This window comes from Amblyomma maculatum, chromosome 1, assembly GCF_055883805.1.
Source record: "Amblyomma maculatum isolate TAMU_Amacu chromosome 1, ASM5588380v1, whole genome shotgun sequence".
Taxonomy (NCBI): Eukaryota; Metazoa; Arthropoda; class Arachnida; order Ixodida; family Ixodidae; genus Amblyomma; species Amblyomma maculatum.
This window is the reverse complement of record NC_139344.1, coordinates 469709701-469733925: the sequence shown is the minus strand read 5'-3', so window position 1 is coordinate 469733925 and position 24225 is coordinate 469709701. Positions and strand designations below refer to the sequence as shown.

Sequence of the window (24225 nt, the reverse complement as noted above, 5' to 3'; positions counted from 1 at the left end):
GAAACTTTCTAATACCTTTATTAGATTTAGGTAACAGTTTATTAGGGAAGAGATCGGGGAGGCATCGTTTTGAAGGTTTTTCTTATCCTTTGAGTTTTGCTTCCCGTGGTGTCAGCGAGTGTTTAAACAACAATTTTCTGTTTCAATCAATTGGACTCATTGGAAAAATATGTGAATTTCAAAGCAGAACGCTAAAGTTTTGAACATTAGTACTTCGCTTATTCCCGCGTCTTAATACTTCTTCGTTTTCGTCCATGAGCCGTGCTCACAGAAGTTGATCTATTCCTAATCCTTTCTGAAAATTGCTGCTCCATGACTTTCTTCATGTCTTGCTTTACTGTTCTGTACATGCGCTCAGTAAAATTGTGCCACACATAATCAACGATGGTTATGTTCTTCCAATTAAGTCTGTAGGCCGGTGTGAGGTATTGAGAGATTGGTGTGTCATTGAGGAACACGCTGAAGTTGAACTCCTTGAAAGGTGGCGATGCAGTCGTTTCGAGCTTGAAATCTGTAACTGTAACATTCGTGAGGTTCAGCCCTTAAAGGAGAAATAAAACCCAATGTTAGACTTTAAACGTAAATTAAAAGGCCCTATGACAATACAGTGCCATATTTATTGTATATTGATAATGTTAAGCTCTTCACTTGTCAGATAATTCTTAGAATGTATAGAGAGGTTCTTTTGCTGTTTATCGTATATTTTGCTGTCGAACAGTACGACAGCGCACCGTCTGAAGTTTCGTATATTTTGTGCTCATGGGAACGGATCAGCTGCCCTATTATAGTAATGTCTTTGCTTCATTCGCTTCTAAGCAAACGAACTTAATGTTCTGAAAGCTAGCTCATCATGACCTCAAGAGCAGAATACATTGGCCGCATATGACTGCTGTTGTTTTTGTCGTCAATAAAAATGGCAGCAGAAAAACAGAACGCATGTACATCTTAACTCTGGGTGCGTACTGGTGGCAAACCTTGCGTAAATTTATTTCAAGCGGTAGCAGTCGCGCGCCAAGACCTATGCGAAGACAGCACTCACGCCTCTGCACTGGCCACACATCCTTTTTTTCTAGGGTCTATAACAACCTCTTTGTCACCTACCTGTTTTAATTGTTAGATTTCTGCTTCCCGTTTTAATCCCATCAGTTTCGGACTTTTCGATGCATGCTCGTTTAATTTTAAGTGTTAAATATTAATTATCAAATTATATCTAAGACTCTTCTTGGTGTAGTTACGTCCACATCACAGTAGCAGACTGTTTAGACAACCTATAAAGTTTACATCCGTCAGTAAAACTCTAAAAGAAAGATGATTCTTGGCTCACCTCATAGGCTTTTGCGCAAGCTACATATACCTCTTCATTTATTTATTTTAAAAGCACTGCCAGCCTTAATTGTAGGCCTTAGGTAGGAGTGAGAAATACAATGATATGATCACAACACAGAATACATGCAAAATAAAAACATTCTCAACAAAGGTTGCACATAAAAAAAAATGGAAAGAAATCAGTGCTGCTTATGCACTATGGCTGTAAAATACACAATGAAAGCGTGGAAATTACAAATACGTTCTGTCGTGTCGTCTCTTCATGTTTTCTGTAGGCTAGCTGATCCCGCTGAGCGAACGTCTTGCAATGCGATCAACATTTCTTTTCACAAACTGAGGAATTCGCTCGGAACAGCTCCTAACAACGCTAGATATCTAAAGCTCCGCAATTTCTAAAACGCACCTGTCCTTTTAACGCGACAGCGTTAAGGGCTCCGTGTCGCAGAAAAGTCGGTGTCGTCGTCGGCGGCCGCCGTCCCGCGTCGTCCGGGTGTTGGCCGTGAGCGAAATATCCCAGAAGCATTAATAAATTAAAAAAGTAGGAAAAATCGCCGACCTGAGGAATCGAACGTGGGCCTCCGGGGTCACGCTAACAACTCCACCCCCAGCTATTTTTTTTTTCTTTATTGCCTGGTCTTGACACGAGAACAAAATCAGCCAAAAATCACTCAAATGCTATTTACAGACGCTATTTACATAAGACACACTAAAATTCACGCATACACAACAAAGGCTCTAGTCTTGAGAAACACTCGGGAGGTTCTGCTGTAGCTTTCTGGGTTGCCAAATACCTGTCCATGCTTTCCCGAAAATAAATTATGGCAGGCCGTGCATCTTTACCGCAATGGTAACCCGCCATTCTTGAGCGCCATATACAGTGGAGGCCCATGAGCATAATTAAATCAAATGGTACCCTATCCTCTCTTTCTACGCATAAGTACCGAATGCCATGTGGGTGTAGCGGAAAATCTTTCATTAGCATTCGTTGCAATATCTCCCAAAAATATACTCCTTCCCAACAGTGTAAAAAACATGGTCTATGGTTTCTGGCTTCCTGCATATTAAGCAGTGTGATCCCCAGGGTATGAATAATCCTTTTTTTTTTTTTCCAAAAATGTTTTCACCGGCAAGGTTCCAGTGGGCAATTTAAAAAAAGAAGGTTTTTGCTCCTGGCGTCACCTGCATTCTTTTTGCCCTTTTTAAAACATCTGCACCTGGGCCTCCATCGTATAAGGCCCTGTACAAAGGCACAGGGAATATAATGTCACACAATGCATGGTACAATTTCCTTTGTTTTACAGTAGACAAACAATCACTTGAGAACCGCTCTGAAAGGAACCGAACACTTGCTGCGACTTCTCTGTAAAAGCCCTTAATCCCTGCGGAAAAATCGTCCGTTGAAACCACGTACCACGTACCGGAACCATGGAAGAATGCAAACATTATCCTCATTCATAAGAAAGGGTACTCAAGGACCTTAAAAACACAGACCAATCAGCTTACTGCCTGTTACGTATAAGGTATTTACTAAGGTAATCGCTAATAGAATCAGGACAACCTTAGACTGCAATCAAGCAAAGGATCAAGCAGGGTTTCGGAAGCGGTACTCTACTATCGATCATATTCATACCATCAACCAGGTGATAGAAAAATGCTCGGAATATAACCAGCCCTTATACATAGCATTCATTGATTACGAAAAAGCATTTGACTCAGTTGAAACCTCGGCGGTGATGTAGGCATTGCGAAATCAGGAGGTAGACGAGCCGTACGTGAAAGTGCTGGAAGGTATATATAGTGGCTGCACAGCAACCATAGAGTAAGTAAAAAAATTTCCATAAAGAAAAGAGTTAGGCAAGGAGACACGATCTCCCCAGTACTATTCACAGCTTGTTAGAGGAAATATTCAGAGACTTCGAATGGGAGCAGTTAGGGATAAGGCTAGATGGAGAATACCTCAGTAATCTGCGATTTGCTGATGACATTGCCTTGCTAAGTAACTCGGGTGATGAACTGCAAATAATGATTGATGACCTAGGCAGGAAAAGTAAAAAGGTAGGCTTAAAAATCAATATGCAGAAGACTAAGGTAATGTTCAACAGCCTCGGGAAGGAAGAGCAGTTTACGTTAGGTAGTGAAGCACTGGAAGTAGTTGGCGAATATGTGTACTTAGGACAGGTGGTAACCGCAGATCCGGACCATGAAAAGGAAATAAGAAGAATGAGATTGAGATTGAGAATAAGATTGAGCATTTGGTAAGCACTCGCAGATTATGACTAGCAGCTTACCGGTATCGCTCAAGAGGAAAGTATACAACAGTTGCATCTTACCTCTACTCCCCTATGGGGCTGAAACGTGGAGGCTAACCAAGAGGGTTCTACTTAGGTTGAGGACAACTCAGAGGGCTATGGAACGAAAAATGGTAGGGGTAACATTAAAAGATAGGAAGCGTGCAGAGTGGGTCAGAGAAATAACTCAAGTTACTGACATTCTAATGGAAATTAAGAAGAAGAAATGGGCATGGGCAGAACATGTAGTGCGAAGAGAGGAAAATCGATGGTCGCTCAGGGTAACAAACTGGATTCCACGGGAAGGAAAGCGTAGCAGGGGGCGGCAGAAAGTTAGATGGGCGGATGAGCTTAAGAAGTTCGCAGTGACCAAGTGGATGCAGCTATCACAAAACCGGGTTAATTGGAGAAATATGGGGAGGCCTTCGCCCTGCAGTCAGGCTGATGATGATGATGATGACTGCGGTAGCAGCCGCCCCAGTCTGACTTGGCATACGGTGCATAAGAACGGGTCCCGGTTGTGTTTCTAAAAAAAAAAAACAAAAAAACAAAAACCAACTGACCAGCTGTCGAAAATACAGGTGGCTGAATCCTAGCCCAGCATCTTTTACTCGTCTGAACAAGCTTGTCCGGTTACAGCGCTCTCATTCAGATGCCCAGACAAATACAACGAAATTGCTGTGCACCTTCTGAATATTTAACAGTGAACAGTGCAACGCCTGCATAACATACCAGAGCTTACTGATAAAGAACAAATTGCAAACTCTGGCCCTTGCAAAATTAAATAGGTTGGTCCCTCTCCACTTTTCAGCTTTGTCCTTTATCTCTTTAGCCTGCCCTCTCCAATACTGTTCACTGTCACGGTAAGCCATAAGCGGAATTCCCAAGTACCTATCTGGGGTCGTCGTCCAAGGCACACTGGCAAACCATTCAGGCGTAGATGGCCACCTTCCATACCAGTCCGAGCCATTTCGACCAGTTAACTCCACTACCGGTGACGCGAATGAATTCGCGCAAACACTTCACAGCTTGGCATATGCCTCCGCTCGTGATCGGTAAAAACAGCGATGTCGTCTGCATACGCTACCAACATTACTTCGGCTGCTTGTACAATGAATCCCTGAATGCTATTATTCTTAAGTATTTTCAAACAAAGGGTCTCTGTATAGATGCAAAATAAAAGAGGGCTGAGGGTACAGCCCTGGCGTACGGAACGCTGAACGCTGATGGGGTGCCCTAAACATTCGTTAACAATCAATCTTGTCGTGCAGCTCCGGTACGCCAAAGCCACGCCCTCACGGACAACAGAACCGACATTCACATGGTCTAAAATGGCAAACGTTAGTTCGTGAGCGACACAGTCCAATGCCTTTGCTAAGTCAATCTGGAGAAAGGCCACCCGACCATTACGAATACCATGCCAGTATTCTAATACACTGCGCGTTTTATGAATATTGGTGAAAATGGAGCGCCCTTTGATCCCACACGTCTGATGAGGCGCAACTATGTCTCTAATCACGGTTTGCAGCCTTTGCCCTAGAACCTTCATAAAAATTTTGTATTCCACGTTTTTGAGCGCTATTGGCCGGTATGCAGTAACCAGTCTTAACTTACTTATTTCCTTTGCTTTCGGAATGAGCACAGTGTGGGACGACCCATATGACGGAGGAAGAGCCTTCTCTTTGAAGGCTTCGTTAAAGACAGTTAGGACAGGGGCTATTTCGTGTTTCAGAGCTTTATAAGAAGTCGCACTGAACCCGTCCGGTCGAGGGGATTTACCGGGGTTTAATGTATCAATTGCGTGCTCCACCTCCGTTTCTGTTATGGCCAGTTCTAATCTGTCTTTTATTTCGTCGTCGAGACGCGGTAGCGCAGCTAGAAACTCATCCTTAAATGTAATAACATCTACCGGGTGTGATGCGAAGAGCGCCTGGTAATGCTCGAAAAACGCTGTTTTGATATGATTGATGCCTGTTGATAATACCGCTCCCCATTCTATTTCTTCGATGTGATTCCTTTCGACACAGGCTTTTTCTAAACCGAGCTTTCTTTTCGTTGGCGCTTCGCCTGCAGCTGCGTCTTCAGTTTTTGCCCTAACCAGCGCTCCCCGGTAACGTTGTTCCTCGATTAGCTCTAGCTTTTGTTTGGTTTTCCTTATGTCCTCCATTCATTCACCCGGTGCTCGGCTTTCCTGTTTTACCATTTTAAAATTAGATGGTTTGAAATGGACAAAGGCGCGCCTATTGATTGCGGTGTTTTCTCAGAAATGTCCCTTAGAGAAGTGTATTGTGGCGTGTAATAATACTTATGAGCATGTAAATTACAGAATTACAGAACACGCAGTTAAGCGAGTGGCAAATTACTTTTCCGCTGCACTTCCTCTTCGCTTGGCGTGCACGTAGCGCCATCATGCGTGTGGCGCACGGAATAAGATAGACAGGGCATGGCCTCTGAGATCTTCATCGCGCTGACTCGGATCGGCAAAGATGTTGCCGACGGACTAACACTGCCAACTGAGGCCCGCGCGTTTCGGCAAGGCAGTGCATCTACGCCCAGAATCACGTTTCAGAACACGTAATTACCAACATGCAAACGAGTGTTGTATCATGTGAACTACGTCTTTGTGTCACTCAAAAGCGCGACAAGCAAATGAGTAGACGGTGCGAAAGGGGCGCGATAACCCTGTCGCGTTCCATGGCGAAGCTTAAGCGTCCTCCAAATTTTTTTCACATTTCTGAAAGCAACCAATATTGTAAGGTATAAAAGGCAACAATTTGAAGTAACCGCGTTAAATGTTATAAATATAGGGCGCAAATATTGCGCAATTATTTAGGTAAGCCTAGGGTAGTCGCATAGAAACATAGATTACACGCACGGTGTCCAGAAGCAAAAGGCGACAAGAAACAGCTTGCTGCAAGAGCCGTAAACTAAATAGATGCTGAATTTAATGCCTTCTAACTGCACGTCTGCTACTGCCTATCCAACATTTAACAAATTATTCTGATGTTTGTATAGGCCCAGTTAGATTTTGTAGAATAATGGGAGGTTGTCTACGATCGCCTGTCTTCAAGTAGCTTTCATTAACCTGTTATCCAGTCAAGTGCTGCAGCAGATTATATGACATCGCTGATAAATAAATCGTTGCTTGCCTTAGCACTCGTGCAATTTCTCATTGCTATTTCTACCTTTCGGAGCAGCCCCATACTTAAACAGAGGTGAAAAAAAATACCTTTACGATATCTGACATATGACTTACAATACTTCAATTCTCAATTGTTCACTCTTCTCAGTTTACTCATATTTTAATAGAAAAGGAAAGAAACAGCTTTACAAGGCGTGTAAAACGATATCGTTAAACTATTGCAATTATCAGAATAAGTTTTTGTTTCAGGCTCATGTTTGAGTAGCGTAATCGTGGATCACAGCTCAAGTTAAATTCGGCATTGGGGTTGCTGAAATATTATTTACAGCAAGTACAAGCTTCTCGGACATCTTTTAATTGCGAGGCAACTATGGAATATCGTGAGATACACTTTAAATATATTTATGGAAATAGTCTCATCTTTGGGTGTGTATACGTAAATGTTTTTTTGAAAGTTTTCATGCAAGACCCATGGGCTGCGGTCAGGGAACATACCTTTTAAGAACACATTGCTAAAATAGTTTAAGCTTCTGATACTTAAGCAAAATATTGCTTCCGACTATTGTCCTGAGCTCGAGACGAGTTATTAAGACTTTTTATGCAACACCAAAAGAGCGCATTTTGAATGATCGTGTGGCAAGTGTGCAAATATTTATTATGCTTTCGATGCGTATCGAGCCTTCCATTCTGAAGAGTGTCCTGCGCTCACAAAAATGCCTGGCTGCCATTAGAAGCCAATGTGATGTGTTTCAAAAATTGGTAGCTAGAAATTAAAAGCCTGCCGAGCGAGGATTTTAGTGCGTGCTTGATGGAGTCCTGATGTTAAGATATTTATCAGTGAGAATTTTCCAAGTAATAACTATATTCGATCATATTGTGGAAGAAAGCCAGGTCGAGACTGCAAGGTCGAGACGATAAGGCAAGGGATGCCGTGTCTAGCGTTTATTCGGATGGACAACCGAGGCGCGTGCCACCGGTGGCACCGCGGGATGATGAAGGTGATCATGGTATGTACACGTGAAAGAAGATCCTTGGAAGGCTCGCACAATTTCCCCGGGGGGTCGGAAGCAGTCAGCCTGGCCGCTCTTAAGCAACTGCTGCATCGCGGCGTACAAATGTCTTCAAACGAGACGCATGAACTATCTCAGTGCCAGGGTGCCGTCGATCGGCTGGGGGATGAATAGGTGTCACTTTGTACTTGACTGGGGAAGTCCATGACCGTGTATGGACCAAGGTAGCGGTGATGAAATTTATCACTAAGGCCAGGAGTGCGGAGAGGTGCGTAAAGTAGTACTTCGTCACTAGGACGGAAGGAGATCTCACGATGAGTAGAATCGTAGCGACTCTTGCAATCTTCCGGCACGTTTCTTTGTTGAGGCGAGCAAGGTGACGGCATCTGGCGACACGGGAAACAAACTGGGCAGGTACTGATGTGGAGGAACTGTCGGACGTAGAGAAGAATGAACTGTCGAGAATTGTGGTGGGAGGGCGGTCATAAACGAGGAGAAATGGAGAGTAACCGGTAGTCTGCTGTACTACTGTATTATAGGCGAATGTGACGAATGGTAAAATAGTGTCAAAATTTCGATGATCCGGTGTAATGTACATTGAGATCATATCCGATAAAGTGCGATGAAATCGTTCCGACAGACCGTTAGTCTGAGGATGGTAGCTTGAAGTGGTCTTGTGAAGGGTGCATGATGCGTGGAAGACTTCGGCAACGACTGTCGATAACAAGGTCGTTCCGCGGTCACTTAGGAGCACCCGTTGAGCGCCATGCCGCAATACAATATATCGCAAAAAGAAATTTGCAACCTCTTGAGCCGAGCCAGTGGGAACAGGTGCTGTCTCCGCGTAGCGCGTAATGTGATTCACAGCCGTAATGGTCCAATGGTTGCCCTGACTGGAGAGAGGCAGGGGACCATATAGGTCGATGCCGATTACTTCGAATGGTGTGGCTGGACAGGGAAGGGGTTGTAAGAGGCCAACAGGTGGAGATGTCGGCCGTTTGCGACATTGGCACAGGGGGCAGAAAGCGACGTATTTAGCTACAGTGGAGGACAGGCCAGGCCAGAAGAACCGTCTCTTCACGTGGTCGTAGGTTTTGTGAAAACCTAGGTGACCTGCCACAGCGCCATCGTGTAGAGCCGCTAGGATACTTGGGCGAAGCACACGCAGGAGGACTGGGATCCAGCGGGTTCCCTCAGGGCAATACACGTAGAGGAGTTGGATGCCATCTTCGAGCTTGAAGTTGCGTAACTGTTGGCGGAGCCTAGCATTGAGTGGGTTCAAAGCGCCTTTAAGGCGGTCGATGATATGATGGCAGTAGGCGTCGGCTAGTTGCTGCGACCGGAGAGCGTGTTTGTTGTTAGAGGTGTCAAACGAAACTGCTGTGATATGCGTCGGAGGAAGAGAAAATCGACTTTGGTCAGAGGAGGAAATACATTGCGTAGAAAAATTGCAGGTTGAAGGCGAAAGTGGGCAGCGACAAAGCGCGTCGGCATCTTGGCGGTGGCGACCCGATTTATAAACGCCGTTGATATTGTACTCTTGTAGGTGTAGAATCCAATCACCAAGTCGACTTGTCAAATTTTTCAGCGAGGACAACCAGCAAAGAACATGGTGATCGGTCACAACTGTGAAGTGGCGACCATATAGATAAAGACAAAATTTGTGAACCGCCCAGACGACAACAAGACATTCCTGCTCGGTAATTGTATAATTTTGCTCAGCTGGAGTCATTGTGCAGCTGGCGAAGGCAATCACTTTCTCACAGGAAGTTGCCTTGCGCTGTAGAAGTACAGCGCCGAAACCGCGACCTCTGGCATCAGTGTGCAGGATGGTTTGAGCGGTGTCGCTAAAGTGGCCAAGAGCAGGATCTGATGTCAGGGCGTGCTTGAGGTTCTTGAATGCAGTTTCGCATTGTGCATGTCCACACTAAAGCGCTGCGCGCTTTAAGTAGTTCATGAAGGGGAGCAGCAATAGTTGCAAAATGTCTAATAAAACGACGGATATAGGATTACAGGCCGAGAAAACTGCGCAAATCTTCAGTCTGTTGAGGACGAGCAAAATTCAGGACCGCCATAATTTTTCAGGGTCTGGACGAGTGCCGTCATGGCTAACTAGATGTCCCAATATTTTAATTTCATTCTGTGCAAAGTGGCACTTCTTGGTGTTGAGTTGAAGGCCTGCTCAAGCGAGACATGTGAGAACTTCATTCAGGCGCGTAAGATGGTCGCTAAACGTTTACGAAAAAATAACAATGTCGTCCAAGTAACATAAACAGGTTCTCCATTTTAGTCCACGAAGTACTGTATCGATCATTCTTTTAAATGTCGCCGGTGGGTTGCAAACGCCGAAGGGCATAATATTAAACTCGTAAAGTGCATCGGGAGTTGCGAAAGCAATTTTTTCTTTCTCATCTTCGTGCATAGGTATTTGCTAATAACCAGAACGGAGGTCCAAGGTCGAGAAATATTCAGCGCCTTGGAGAGAGTCATGGGCGTCATCGATTCGCGGCTTCGGGTATACATCTTTGCGGGTAATGTTGTTGAGTGCACGGTAATCAACACAAAAGCGAACCGACCCTTCTTTTTTTTTAACTGATATTACTGGAGAGGACCATGGGCTTGTTGAGCGACGAATAATATTACGACGGAGTATGTCATTTACATTTTCTTCAATAACTTTTCTTTCAGAGAGAGAGAACCCCGATAAGGCCGTCGGCGAACGATAGAGTTACCTTCAGTAAAGACGCGGTGGTGTGCAACACTAGTCCGTCCCAGTGGTGGGGAAGTGGCATCAAAATGCCTTGGTGATGTCGAAGAAATGTCAGCAGTTCTTGGCGTTGATTAGGCGTGAGGTTCGGATTAATTGTCTTTGAGAGATCAGGAAGAGAGACGTCTGTCGAAACTCGCTGCTGAGGTAGAGGAGCGGTGAGCACCATCAGGGATAAAGGTTGAACGTCCAACGTGCAAGGCAGAGATGTTCCTTTTTGGAGCACGAGGGATTCACGTGAGGTGCTAGTGGCCGCTACTGTTCCTGAGCCGTTGCGGAACTGGACAAGTCTTGACGGGAAGGCGATGCCTCGTGCAAGATGGCGATGATATGGTGCGATGAGTACGTCTCCGTCAGTGATATGATCAGAAACAGCAGTAAAGTAGTTCTTCGCACTGATGGGGCAAAACAGTATCAGCTGCAGCAATGAGGGGATAATGTCGTTCAGAAAGGTCAGATGCAAAATCACTGTCTGTCATAAGGATGACACGGTCGTCACCGGAAATTAACGCTGAAGCCAGTTGAGAAAAAATCCCATCCAAAAATCATCAGATGCGCACAAGGTGAGAGCACAGCAAACTGCACTTGGTGGCGGACGCCGTCGATAACAATTCGCACAGTGTACTTTGCGAAGGGCGCAGAGGAACGTCATTGACTGCACGTAGCTGAGGCCCATCATATGGTGTCGTCACTTTTCGTAAGTGGTAGCACAAATCAGCGTGAATAACAAAATTGCAACCCCTGTATCAATCAAAGCTTCGACCAATAATCCTTCAGCGAAAACAGATATCATATTGTACGGGCGATCAAGAGGACTTTTAGTAAGTTTGCAGAGTGAAGTTTGACCCAACTGCATCACTTAGTTTTCCGAATGGCGGATAGGAAGAGTTGTTGCGGGACGAAGAGGAGAAGAGGAAGAGGAAAAGGAGGAGCGGTATGGGGATGGGGAGCGGCGTCGAGATACATGGGCTTCACTAGGCTCAGACGAGGACACTGGAGGTGGAGAGGACCGAGGAGCCGGGCTGGGAATAAACCTGCGTTGATAATATGAAGTTGAGGGCAGATCAGATTCTAAGGCGTCGTAACCACGGCGCTCGTTCTCAAGGCGGCGGTGACGGAAGCGGGATATGTGTCCTCTAATGCCACAGTAGTAGCAGACTGGTCGGGAGGGGCGCCAATGTGCGCAATAAGGTGATGCAGGTTGAGCCGTCGCCATTGCATTGATGTGATTGTAGGGCGGTGCCAGTCGGGGCGGCGGAACAAAAGGAGGGGGGATGCTGCGACGTTCGCGTAATTGGTGCTGGGTGGGGTGCAAGAGGGTCGGGTCATTGTTGCCAGCTCATCTTTAATGATGCTGCGGAGACAGGCGCCATAAGAAGGTACGGAAGAATGATCGCACCCGTGCCGGCGACAGGTTTGAGGGCTTGGAGCTCCTCCCGGATGATGGCTCGAATCAGTGCCCGTAGATTGAGGTCAGTAGAGGTCGGGCCAGTAGCGATGCCGGGCTGCAATTCGGAAGACTGCAGCTGGTCGATGTGTTGGCAGGTCGTAATAATGGCGTCAACAGTAGAAGGATTCTGGGCAATTAGGGTGTTATAAGCCACAGAATTAATTCCTTTCAGGACGTGGTGTACGCGTTCAGGTTCCGGCATGGTTGGACTAATACGCCAGCAAAGTGCAAGTATGGCCTCTATGTAAGACGCATATGACTCATCGGGACCTTGGAGGCGGGAAGCGAGCTTGTTCTTCGCGATCTCAGTCCGAACTGCCAGGTCTGCGAAGTATTGGCGGAACTGCTTCTTGAATGTGGTCCAGTTAGTGGTGTGGGGTTCGCGGTTAATAAACCAGGTTCTGGCGACCTCAATGAGGTAGAAAGAAACATTCAGAAATTTTAGAGAATCTTCCCACCGGTTCTAGTTACTGCAGCGTTCATAGGTGTCCAGCCAGTCATCGACGTCTTCATCGCGACGACCAGCGAACAGCGGCGGGTCGCGTTGTCGTGTGGGCACAGTCGGAGGAGGTGGTGCAGCCGAGGTAAAGGGTGCTGCCGGTTCGTGGGTACTCTGGTTAGACATAATGATGGTGGCAGGCAGTAAACAGCGACCGGAACGTAGCTCCAGCGAGAGGCAGGGTACAAGGAAGCAAGGGGATCAAGTCTCACCTTCAACACTTGTGAAAGAAGGCCAGGTCGACACGGCAAGGCAAGGGATGCCGTGTCTGGCGTTTATTCCGATGGACAACCGAGGCGCGAGTGCCGCCGGTGGTGCCGCGGGATGATGACGATGATGATGATGGTATGTACACGTGAAAGAAGAACCTTGGAAGGTTCACATTATGAAGGATTTCCTCAAAAAAAAAATTGGCTGTGGCTTAGCTCGGCTATGCCAGGATATACGTATCGAAAGCTTAAGCATAGCTTGGTTAGCCTTGGTTAATCTTTATTGCACGTGCAGGTTAGTGTGGTTGCCTGGCTAGGTTTCTTCGGCTTGTCGCCTTCGCCTGATTTCATTCCAACGCATAAACTTGCTTGTTTAAGCCTTTCCGACTCGATTTACATGGCTCTAAACATGGCGGCGCAGACGAACCAACCGCTTTTTATACAGCGTCGCTACGCGCGCCAGCTGCTGTCTCCCCTCCTACCTCTCCGGCTGCACGCCAAGCGGCGTGGCGCACGGCTTCTTCTGCAGAGCATCTCCGCTGCTCTCTTCGCCTTCTTGCGCAATCTGTTGCTATGCACTCTGATGTCATGCGCAGCACGCATGTTGCTCCCCTCCGGTTTCCGCGCATGCGCACTAATGGCCTGTCTTACACACGGCGAAATGTTCTGGTCGTATAGACCGTTTTCGCGGCGAGGAGGAAGATAGCCTCGAACCGGAACGCGCTGCGCGGCTCCTCCTGTCTGGTATGTGGGGACGCGCGCGCGGGGAGGGCATTCTACTGAGAAAGGGCACACGTTGCAGTCTTTTGCACACAGAGTGTCTTGAACAGCTGCAAAGTGTCTACGCCGATTAGCTGATGGGAGCGATGTGCTTTCTTTCCCTGTTCTTTCTTCTTTCGCCCCTTTCTTTCCTTCATTTTCCTGATTGTTTCATTTCCGCCGGCCGCAGAAATTTAGCTGCTAAGAGCTGCCGCGGTTAACGCAATCTTTTTTTTTACTCAGTTGTTTGCATTAACAAAAAATAACAACCAAAAGGAGATGATTAACAGAAGATAAAAGATTAACAGCGGTGGTATGCGCGTGTGATGCTCTATACACTGTTCCACTTAAAACTCACTCAATTGGGCGAAGACGAGCAGCTTCTGAATTTCAAGCGCCAACCGAAAATGTTTCGCTTTGGCAGCCTGTCGTGCGAGTTCTAAACACTGTTTGTAGAGTATGGACCGGAAAAACTGAATACCCGTGCAACAACGGCAGACTTTGGGCAATAAGCGGATGATATTCCTTGCGGCAAATATTTACGAGATGCCGCTAGGTAAATAACTATTTCGATTCATTCACCTGAGGTTAATGCAAGTATGAAAGAACCTGTCCCACTTGAAGACAACGATATACTAATAAACTGGTTGTCAACTTATTTAGTGAAACAGCGCTAAAATATATATATATATATATATTTTTGAAAACACGCATCTCGTAAGATTTTGCTGCCGATAATAAATGGGAATATGATCATAGGAATAGCAGCGATTGCTTGCAGTAAGCAAACCTTGCGACGAAAAATGGACTATATAATTGTACAAAAGCAACTTTGGATGAGGTCATTATGGGACATAATTTAAGGTTCCTATTTCATAGGTATCATTTGTCTATTTTAACTTGTATTTTAATGTCAGCATGACGGCAGCGTCAGACAAAACGCAACTAACGCCCAGTCAGAGAAATTGCAGGATAGCAGCTTCCGCTGTTGACAAGTCATCGCCAATCCCCGGAAATACCGGCAAATAGGTGGTTGAGTCATGTAGGCAATGCTGAAATCCGATTGCCTGGTAGTGGACGCTTGAACGGCCCTGCCTGATTGTCACCCAACAAAAGTAGCCAGGGTAGAGTAAATGGATCCGAAATGGATAATGGATACTTAAGAATAGAACCCCAGTGGAGGTGTGGGAACTTCCGCAGTAGCCGCTCAAGCAGTAAAGAGTATATGAATGATCGGTTGACCCAACAAATCTAGCGCGATTAGCATTGCTCCTAAACGGGACATGAAACGGCTACATTCGCTTTCTTTCTTTCCTCAAATTGTTACGGTACGCTGTCTCTAGAAATCATTTAAGAATTAAAAGTAAATCGAAAGCTGAAATCACTGCCAGTGGTGCGCCGCCGCCTCTCTTTGCCACATAAAAGTTACACACTAATTGTTATCAGGCTTGTAGCCTTTCGCCGACCTGATCAGGAGCATACTTTTTCGTCATTTTTGACCGAATGGCTTCGCTACTACTGAAAACTTCTTTTTCTTTCAGCTAGGTACTTTCAGAAAGCAAAAATTTGCACGTGAAAGCTCCAAAATGTCGATTTCCGCTACCTGTCGCCTGTTCCGCGGATGGGATCCCACATACCAGCATGGCGGTTGTTCACAGCTCGGCCGCTAGATGGTGCCACATACACATAATGGTAGCGCCCATGATAAAACGGTCTATAGGGGACCCAAGCATCGCAGTGCGCGCTGCGGATGGGTGGATGGAATATAGGAGCGTCCCCTTTGAAACGGGGTGGCAGCAGTAGCTATCATGCTCATTTTTCTACCTAAATCTTTATTATTGATTTAGATTGGCTAACTAAACCATCATTTTAATTATTAAATTTTTGTTTCTACATTAGTAACATTATGTCACTTCTATGCTTTTAAGCCACCAAATTTCCAGTCGTTTTTTGCTAGTTTCCACCGCCGGTTTATTCACCCGGCCACTAGTATCTCTAAACCCCAGAGCTTCAGGAACAGTGACTGCGCCTGCGGGTGCCAATGCACAGCGCCCTCTCCGGCCAACCCCATGTAATTGGTCTGGCAGAGTGGATATCGCCTGTAGACTTTCGTGTCTTTGCAGTTTCTGCACGCGGGAGCAACTCGCTTGCGCGCGCTCGCGCTGTTGAAAGCTGTTTGCGCGCGCCCTGACCGCAATCTATTCGCTTTGCATGCGCTTGCATTTCCGTGCTGAAAGAAAGCTGTCTTGCGCGCTCCTGCTTCTACTTTTCAAACTCGCGCTTGGACGAAGTGGTGTTTGAAGCGAGTGTGCAGCGATGTACACGCTTCGGTGTGGTTTTAAGAAAATAGCCGACAGCGGTGGCTATTTTCGCAGCACAAATGTCAAAAAGGGAGAGCTGTTAGTCAGCCATGTGCATTCTGTTCAATAGATTATAGAAGATAAGCTGTTATCGTGAAGGCTAAGTGTGTGTCGCAGGTGAGCGACCACATCGCGTGCGACGTGGGGGGAATCCTCGTCGCGCTGAGGTGTACGTTAAACACTACAAAACTAAACGAACATGTTCACTAAATTGTATCCTTGCTTACAGGTCATTTTATATATCCAGCCTTGGAGCTTCAGTGTCTGCTTTCTAAAGAAGAAACAATCTGTGTCTGAGCATGAGTTGCGAGGCAGCATATCCTAGCTTGTTCTCTTATTTTAGTTTTGCTTTTTATGTCGTGGGTTCGGAATGAACCAAACGGCCTCTGTTAAGTGACATGTTTCTTTGCAGCTAGCATGGACATGCCCTGAAAAGCGCCAGCTTGCGATTTCCCGTGCTAAGTGTACCTGCAAGGCCGGAATTCAGGGGCGCTGCAAGCATGTTGCTGCTGTGTGCTGTTTCATAAACTCCCACGAAGATGAGTCCTGCACAAGCCAGGCACAACAATGGGGCAAACCCAGCGGCAAAAATCCGAATTCCTCTTTAGAGAGCATCTGGGCCTTATTGAAATGGGTATAATAAAAATGAAATACTTGCCTCAAATCCCACGTTGTACACGATGTGGTCGCTGACATGCGACACTCACTTAGCCTTCACGATAACAGCGTTGTCTTCTACAATCTGCTCAACAGAATGCACATGCCTGACTAAAAGCTCTCCCTTTTTGACATTTGTGCTGCGAAAATAGCCACCGCTGTCGGCTATTTTCTTAAAACCACATCGAAGCGTGAACATAGCTGCACACTCGCTTCAAACACCACTTCGTCCAAGCGCGAGTTCGAAAAGTAGAAGCAGGAGCACGCGCGCGACAGCTTTCTTTCAGCACGGAAATCCAAGCGCGCCAAAAGCGCGCTCAAAGCAAGTAGACTGCGGTCAGGGCGCGCGCGCGCGTGCGAGCAGCTTTCAACAACACGAGCGCGCGCGAAGCGAGCTGCTGCCGCGCGCAGAAGCCGCAAAGATACGAAAGTCTACAGGCGAGCTGTTGCGACAGCCAACAACACAACAATACACTACCCCACATTTCGAGCGTCACGGAACCATTCCAGCCATGCTTTAAACTCAGCTGTGACACCTGTTTGCATGCCTGCGAAGCCACGGCGGCGGGCCGGCGCGAGCACTCACAAAGAGAGGTAACGCGAACGACGCGAGCAGCACACGAAGCCACCAGAACACGTTCGGTCAAGAGCTGCCGCGGCCAACCCATGCTTCAAAATTTTTCCGCTTGCGGAGGAGCGCGCGCTGCAGTCGCGCAACCAAACTAAAGTCCTTTGAACCAAACTTGAGGTTGGATTCCCTATACACGCTAGATGGGGAGAAGGTGGTTGCTAGGCAGCGGCGGTTAGATCGGTGCAACCACGGTGAAAATTTGTGCCACAAGCGAAATCGTTGCATCGCGGCCAATATAGCTTTCGCTACAAAAAAAAAAGGGGGGGGGGGGGGATTCTTAAGCTTTGCCTTAAAGGCCCACTGTCCACCCTCCGGCCAAAAATATTTTCTTCCCCGGTGACTGTGAGACTTCGCCCCTACAACGCAAGGCCGCAAAATGTTTTTGAAAAGAGTAACTAACTAATAACGCAGTTACAGCCGCCGCAATCACCCGATTCTGTCATGCTTCTCTCCTTCCGTTCCCTCGCAAAGGTTTTTTCACTCTCCTGCCCGAGGTCGTATAGCCTCCGCAAGACAAATTCCCCTTCCTCCTCCACGTTTGGCGGGAGGTGGGGCGTGGCACTCCGCGAGCGCGAAAATAAAAAAGAAAAAAAAAACGGCCGAGGGAGCGCGCGCCGCTGGATTCAGTCTGGCCGTGGCGAAGGAAAAGCGCGCAGCGAGCGGTAGACACCCATCCTTCTCCCGTCAGTCAGCGAGACGGACCAATGGACGTCGTTCGCGGTACGTACGTCATTACTGTGGCCCGTCGGGCCAGTGCAGGAAACGGGGAAGCTGGCTTCGCAAAGGAGAGCATGAGAAAGCTTTGAATTGTGTTTTTGATGCTTTGCGGCGCGCGTATCACTAGCATTTTGCACAGACTATCTCTTGTACCTGATAGAAACACTGGGCTCCTTTGCTTAAAAGGGCCTGCCCTGGACAGTGGCCCTTTAAGGGTAGATGCGAAGGTCCTTTAACTCCGCCTTTTCATTTTGCAAATTCGTTTAAATTGCTCTTGTGCTCATATCATTTCAATTTTATAATACGCTTTAAACTCACACGTTGGAAAGTCACACGCACCACAACGCTTTCACTATAGGTGCCCTTCTAACGCGATTGCTACCAATGATCTTTTGCTGCCTATGCGTAGCGTGCCTGTCTGGCATGCAGAGGACCTGCGTTCGAGCTCGAATGGCGACGAAGTTATTTCATTCCACTACTTTTAATTTCTCAGATATCTCAATTAGAGGGACCTCCGCGCCAATTTCGGCTACATTTATACCCTTGCTGAATCTGTGCTATAGCTCTATTTTTAATGTGAGGCGTTGAAATTAACGCATGAGTAATGTGGTTGTGACGTCATATCCCTGCTGACAAGCGGGGCCGCCTACTGCAACGATCACTTCTACAAAGATGGCTTTTCGGCCGAACGAGCTCTATACGCTTCGCTTAGCGCCAGCGCCTGACATACTCAAGTTTCTACATTTATAAGTTAAGAAATACACATTAGATAATGAAGACGTCGTAATAGCCCACGTTGTTTATCTTGCCCTAAACCGAATGACTGTGTGCCAGCGTTGTGAACTTAATCTGTCTAGTTTATTTCGCGAATTCCCCGTAGACATGATATATTTTTAAGTATTTTGCATACTCGGCCAACCGACAGTTTAAAGTTTGGAGAGATGCCTAGATTCTCTCATTAAATCCCGGACAACGATTAATTTGTATTCTAGTGCTCACCTCCTCCAGAACAACACCCTGAAATGAAGTTTTGTTTTCATTTCTTTGCATTGCAGACATTGGGCTACTATTATGAAATAATACTGCGTGCTTATCATCATCATCATCATCATCATCATCATCATCATCATCATCAGCCTGATTATACCCACTGCGGGGCGAAGGCCTCTCCCATATTTCTCCACTTAACCCGGTTCTGTGCTAGCTGCATCCACTTGACCCCTGCGAACTTCTTAATCTCATCCGCCCACCTAACTTTCTGCCGCCCCCTGCTACGCTTTCCTTCCCTTGGAATCCAGTTTGTTACCCTCAGCGACCATCGGTTATCCTCTCTTCGCACTACATGTCCTGCCCATGTCCATTTCTTCTTCTTAATTTCTACTAGAATGTCGGTAACTTGAGTTATTTCTCTGACCCACTCTGCACGCTTTCTATCTCTTAATGTTACCCCTACCATTTTTCGTTCCATAGCCCTCTGGGTTGTCCTCAACTTAAGTAGAACTCTCTTGGTTAGCCTCCACGTTTCAGCCCCATAGGTGAGTACAGGCAAGATGCAACTGTTGTATACTTTCCTCTTGAGCGATACCGGTAAGCTGCTAGTCATAATCTGCGAGTGCTTGCCAAATGCGCTCCATCCCAATCGTATTCTTCTTGTTATTTCCTTTTCGTGGTCCGGGTCTGCGGTTACTACCTGTCCTAAGTAGACATATTCGCCTACTACTTCCAGTATTTCGCTACCTAATGTAAACTGCTGTTCCTTCCCGAGGCTGTTGAACATTACCTTAGTCTTCTGCATATTGATTTTCAAGCCTACCTTTCTACTTTTCCTGTCTAGGTCATCAATCATTATTTGCAGTTCATCCCCCGAGTTGCTTAGCAAGGCAATGTCATCAGCAAATCGCAGATTACTGAGGTATTCTCCATCTACCCTTATCCCTAACTGCTCCCAGTCCAAGTCTCTGAATACTTTCTCTAAACAAGCTGTGAATAGTACTGGGGAGATTGTGTCTCCTTGCCTAACACCTCTCTTTATGGGAATTTTGTTACTTTCTTTATGCAGAACTATTGTTGCTGTGCAGCCGCAATATATATCTTCCAGCACTTTCACGTATGGCTCGTCTACCCCCTGATTTCGCAATGCCTGCATCACCGCCGAGGTTTCAACTGAGTCAAATGCTTTTTCGTAATCAATTAATGCTATGTATAAGGGCTGGTTATATTCCGAGCATTTTTCTATCACCTGATTGATGGTACGGATATGATCGATAGTAGAGTACCGTTTCCGAAACCCTGCTTGATCCTTTGCTTGATTGCAGTCTAAGGTTGTCCTGATCCTATTAGCGATTACCTTAGTAAATACCTTATACGTAACAGACAGTAACCTGATTGGTCTGTAATTTTTAAGGTCCTTAGAGTCCCCTTTCTTGTGAATGAGGATAATGTTTGCATTCTTCCATGGTTCCGGTACCGTCGATGTCACCAGGCACTGCGTATACAGGGTGGCCAGGTTTTCTAGCACGATATCCCCCCCGTCCTTCAGCAAATCTGTAGTTATCTGATCCTCTCCAGCTGATTTCCCCCTTTTCATAGTTTCTAGTGCTTTCTTGACCTCGTCCTTCGTCACTGGTGGAACGTCTCACTGTTTTTCCCTACCGCCAATCTCATTACGGTCCTGACTACTTTGGCTACTGTAGAGATCTGTATAGAACTCCTCGGCTACTTTGACTATCTTTTCCATATTAGTGATGACGTTGCCCGTCTTGTCCCTTATCGCATACATCTGGTTTTTGCCAATGTCCATTTTCTTCTTTACCGCTTTAAGGCCTCCCCCGTTCTTTACAGCATGCTCAATTTTCTCCATGTTATACTTCCTAATATCGGCCACCTTGCGCTTATTGATTAGCTTTGATATCTCGGCCAATTCGATGTGGTCTGTTGGATTGGAAGCTTTCATACTCTGGCGTTTCTTAATCAAATCTTTCGTCTCCTTAGACAGCTTACCGGTATCCTCTCTAACTATCCTACCGCCTACCTCTACCGCGCACTCAGTAATGATATCTCTGAAATTATTGTTCCTTGCCTCTAGGGTAATGTCGCCATCCTCAGTTAGAGCTGAAAACTTATTCTGTAGCGAGATCCTGAACTCTTCTGCCCTCCCCCTCACCGCTAATTCGTTGATGGGTTTCTTTCTTACTAATCTGTTGCGTTCCTTCTTCAGATTTAGGCTAATTCGGGACCTCACCATCCTGTGGTCACTGCATCGCACTTTCCCGATTACCTCTACATCTTGCATAATGGCGGGGGTTGAACACATTATGAAGTCGATTTCATTTTTAGTCTCTCCGTTAGGACTTTTCCATGTCCATTTCCGGTTCTTCCGCTTGCTGAAGAAGGTATTCATGATTCGTAAGTTATTGCGCTCTGCAAACTCAACTAGTAACTCCCCCCTGCTATTCCTAGAACCAATGCCATAGTCACCTACGACCTTGTCTCCTGCCTGTTTTTTCCCTACCTTGGCATTGAAATCGCCCATTAGTACAGTATGCTGCGTCTTTACTTTTCGCATTGCCGATTCTACATCTTCGTAGAAGCTTTCAACTGCCTGGTCATCATAACTACATGTAGGTGCATAGGCCTGTACAACCTTCAGTTTATACCGCTTATTAAGCCGAATTACGATGCCTGCAACCCTCTCATTAATACTATAGAGTTCATCTATATTACCCGCTATATACTTATTGACAAGGAAACCTACTCCTAGTTGTCGCCTCTCTGGTAAGCCTCGATAACACAGTACATGCCCATCTTTCAGTACAGTATATGCCTCATTCGGCCTCCTAACCTCACTAAGCCCTATGACATCCCATTTCATGCCCTCTAGTTCCTCTAACAGCACTGCTAAGCTAGCTTCACTAGCTAGGGTTCTAGCATTAAACGTTGCCAGGGTCAGTTTCCAATGGCGGCCTGTCCAGCGGAGCCAGACTTTCTTAGCACCCCCTGCTGCGTCACAGGTCTGACCGCCGCCGTGGTCTGTTGTTCCGCAGCCGCTGGTGACTGAGGGCCGGGGTTTTATGGAGCTTATCATAGGAGGTTGCTTATCAGTTGATCAAAATATTTTTTTACTTGCATCGTAAATTGGCTTTTATAAATTTGATAGTATATTTAAAAAAAAAAACGGCAGCATACTGAAAAATTCGCTTTTGATTAATGGAGACCGGTAGGGTTTTGAAATCTAGCTTAACTTGCTGACTGCTTTGCTTTGACCGTCTAAGTCTATTTACATTGATGGCAATCTAAGTTACCTTTGTCTTAAATTATCATTGCCATTAATAAACTATGAAGTGTAATTCCGGCCGGTGATTGAGATCTGCAATTCCGTATCAGTAGCCCAAGACTTCTCAAATGCGTCTTGCTTGCAGCGTTTTTTGGGTACTGCGTTAGACTACTGCGCAACCTGGGCGGTCAGTTTTTCCATGTGTCGAACAGGCAGTATTTCACGCTGCGCAAGCGACGTCGTCACGTTCACATTCGTCCTCTCCACTTGCAAAGTTAGGCCTCCTTCAAAAGTTTATAAGCAAAACATAAATGAAGAAAATAACCTTCAATAAACTTAGCAAACTGTGACAAAGTAATGCTAAACGAGTGCTAAGCATTTCTTCTGCATGAATATCCATGTTAACTTAAACTAAACTGCCGCCTAATCTTTCCTCTGGTGACTTCCTTTAAGTTGGCTGCGACACCTGTGTGGCTAATGCAAGAAAAAGGAAGTGACGCATGAAATCGGTTGGATGATATTTTACCACATATAGAATCTTAGGCACAGGTTTCAGTTCTCGAATATTCTTTCTGCACTTGTTTAAGGTACTAAAAATATTGTCTTTGAATGTTAAAAAATCGCGTAAAAGTTACCTTTTGAGTGATTCAAGTGATTAAAAAGTTGTATTTGGGATGTTGAAATTTCCACTGTATATTCCAAGAAGTTCACTTACCGCTGCTGCCTTGCCTCATGTACGCTGATATGTCGGCAGGATTGTACCACTGTTTAAAATAACTTTCCACAGTTACGTTAGTGAAGAAGGTCTGGATGGCTTCTTTTCCGTAATAGAGGAAAGAATCATACGTAGCAAAGGATCCGTCAATAGGGATGTGGCAGGACATGAAGCCACCATCTTGTGGGCCGCATTTTCCGACGCTTTCAGTATTGTATTTTTCTGTACTCCGCATGTGCAGTTTACCGTTGGTCAAGTTGAATCTGAATTGAGTCCCATTGAGGTTACGAGGATCGTAGACGGCAAAGTATCTATGCGGCATGTCAAGGCCTTCATTCTCCGGAACTAGGTTTCCAAATAGCGTCTCCAAGTTTGATTGAGATGCTGCATATAAAACACAAGAAAAATATTGATCATAATCAACAAATCAACACAATGTTTTATCACTAAACCTCCCTATCGCTCTTCTCGTGTCGACCATCACCATAACTGGATCTATTTTTTGCCGTACTGACATGTTTTTGCATTCTTTCATCTTTGCGCATCGAAAGAGTGGACCCATCTTCCCAATGCCGTGGCTTGTATACGTGATTATGCTGCCTATCGTCAGTCAGTGATGAGGGCGGTTTTATCTGATGTGAATAGTTAGTTCTTTGTGCTTTGTTATTTTCTTCGATTTTTATACTTCTTTTTGCTATAATCGTTGAGTTGCTTGGGTGGCATTTGTTACTGTTGCTGGTCTTATACATACCTTTTTCTGCATTCCCTTGACTGCTTGGAATATTGTATTTTCCTAGATTTTACCTACACTGTTGCCGCTTAAAAAAAAAAAAGAAACATTTTGTTGCGTTGTCTGCTTGCCCACTCCCCTCTGTAATGTCTTAACGCTAGAGGGTATCAAAAATAAATAAATAAATATTGTTATTTGAGCCTATTACACATGACAACGTGCCAGCGAAAATAGACACTCACACGGGCACAGAAATTGATTGATGCAACATCGCAGTAACGAGGAAGTACATAGAAGAGGACGCGTACAGCGCCGTTTTTCTATTTACGTCCTAATTCCTTGCACTGTATTTTATTAAGCATGGCGCATTAAGCATGGAATCCTATTTCTCACCCTAAGCGACAGTTGGTGATCCTCTCTTCGCACTACAAGTGTTGCCCATGCCCATTTCTTATTCTTGATTTCCACTACAATGTCAGTAACTTGAGTTATTTCTCTCACCCACCCGGCACGCTTCCTCTCTTAATGTTACCCCTACCATGTACCGCTTGGTGCTAAGGGCAAATTAGCAGGGAATCCGCAACATATATTTTTTTGGAAACAAGAGTCAAATATTTATGTCCAATCATTCATATCACTTGGCATAGATTTTACTGCCACGATCTAATGGTAGGCTCACACAAACAGCGTCC

General features: G+C 45.8%; 1 long non-coding RNA gene across 1 annotated transcript; it reads right to left on the bottom strand.

Moving 5' to 3' along the window:
- LOC146209931 (uncharacterized) lies at window positions 1-23624 on the bottom strand. The gene is made up of 3 exons (XR_014707724.1): window positions 23555-23624; window positions 22804-23187; window positions 1-541 (listed from the first exon to the last, which is right to left on the bottom strand). It is a non-coding gene; the product is annotated as an uncharacterized LOC146209931 (long non-coding RNA).
- Window positions 23625-24225: the final 601 nt, after the last annotated feature.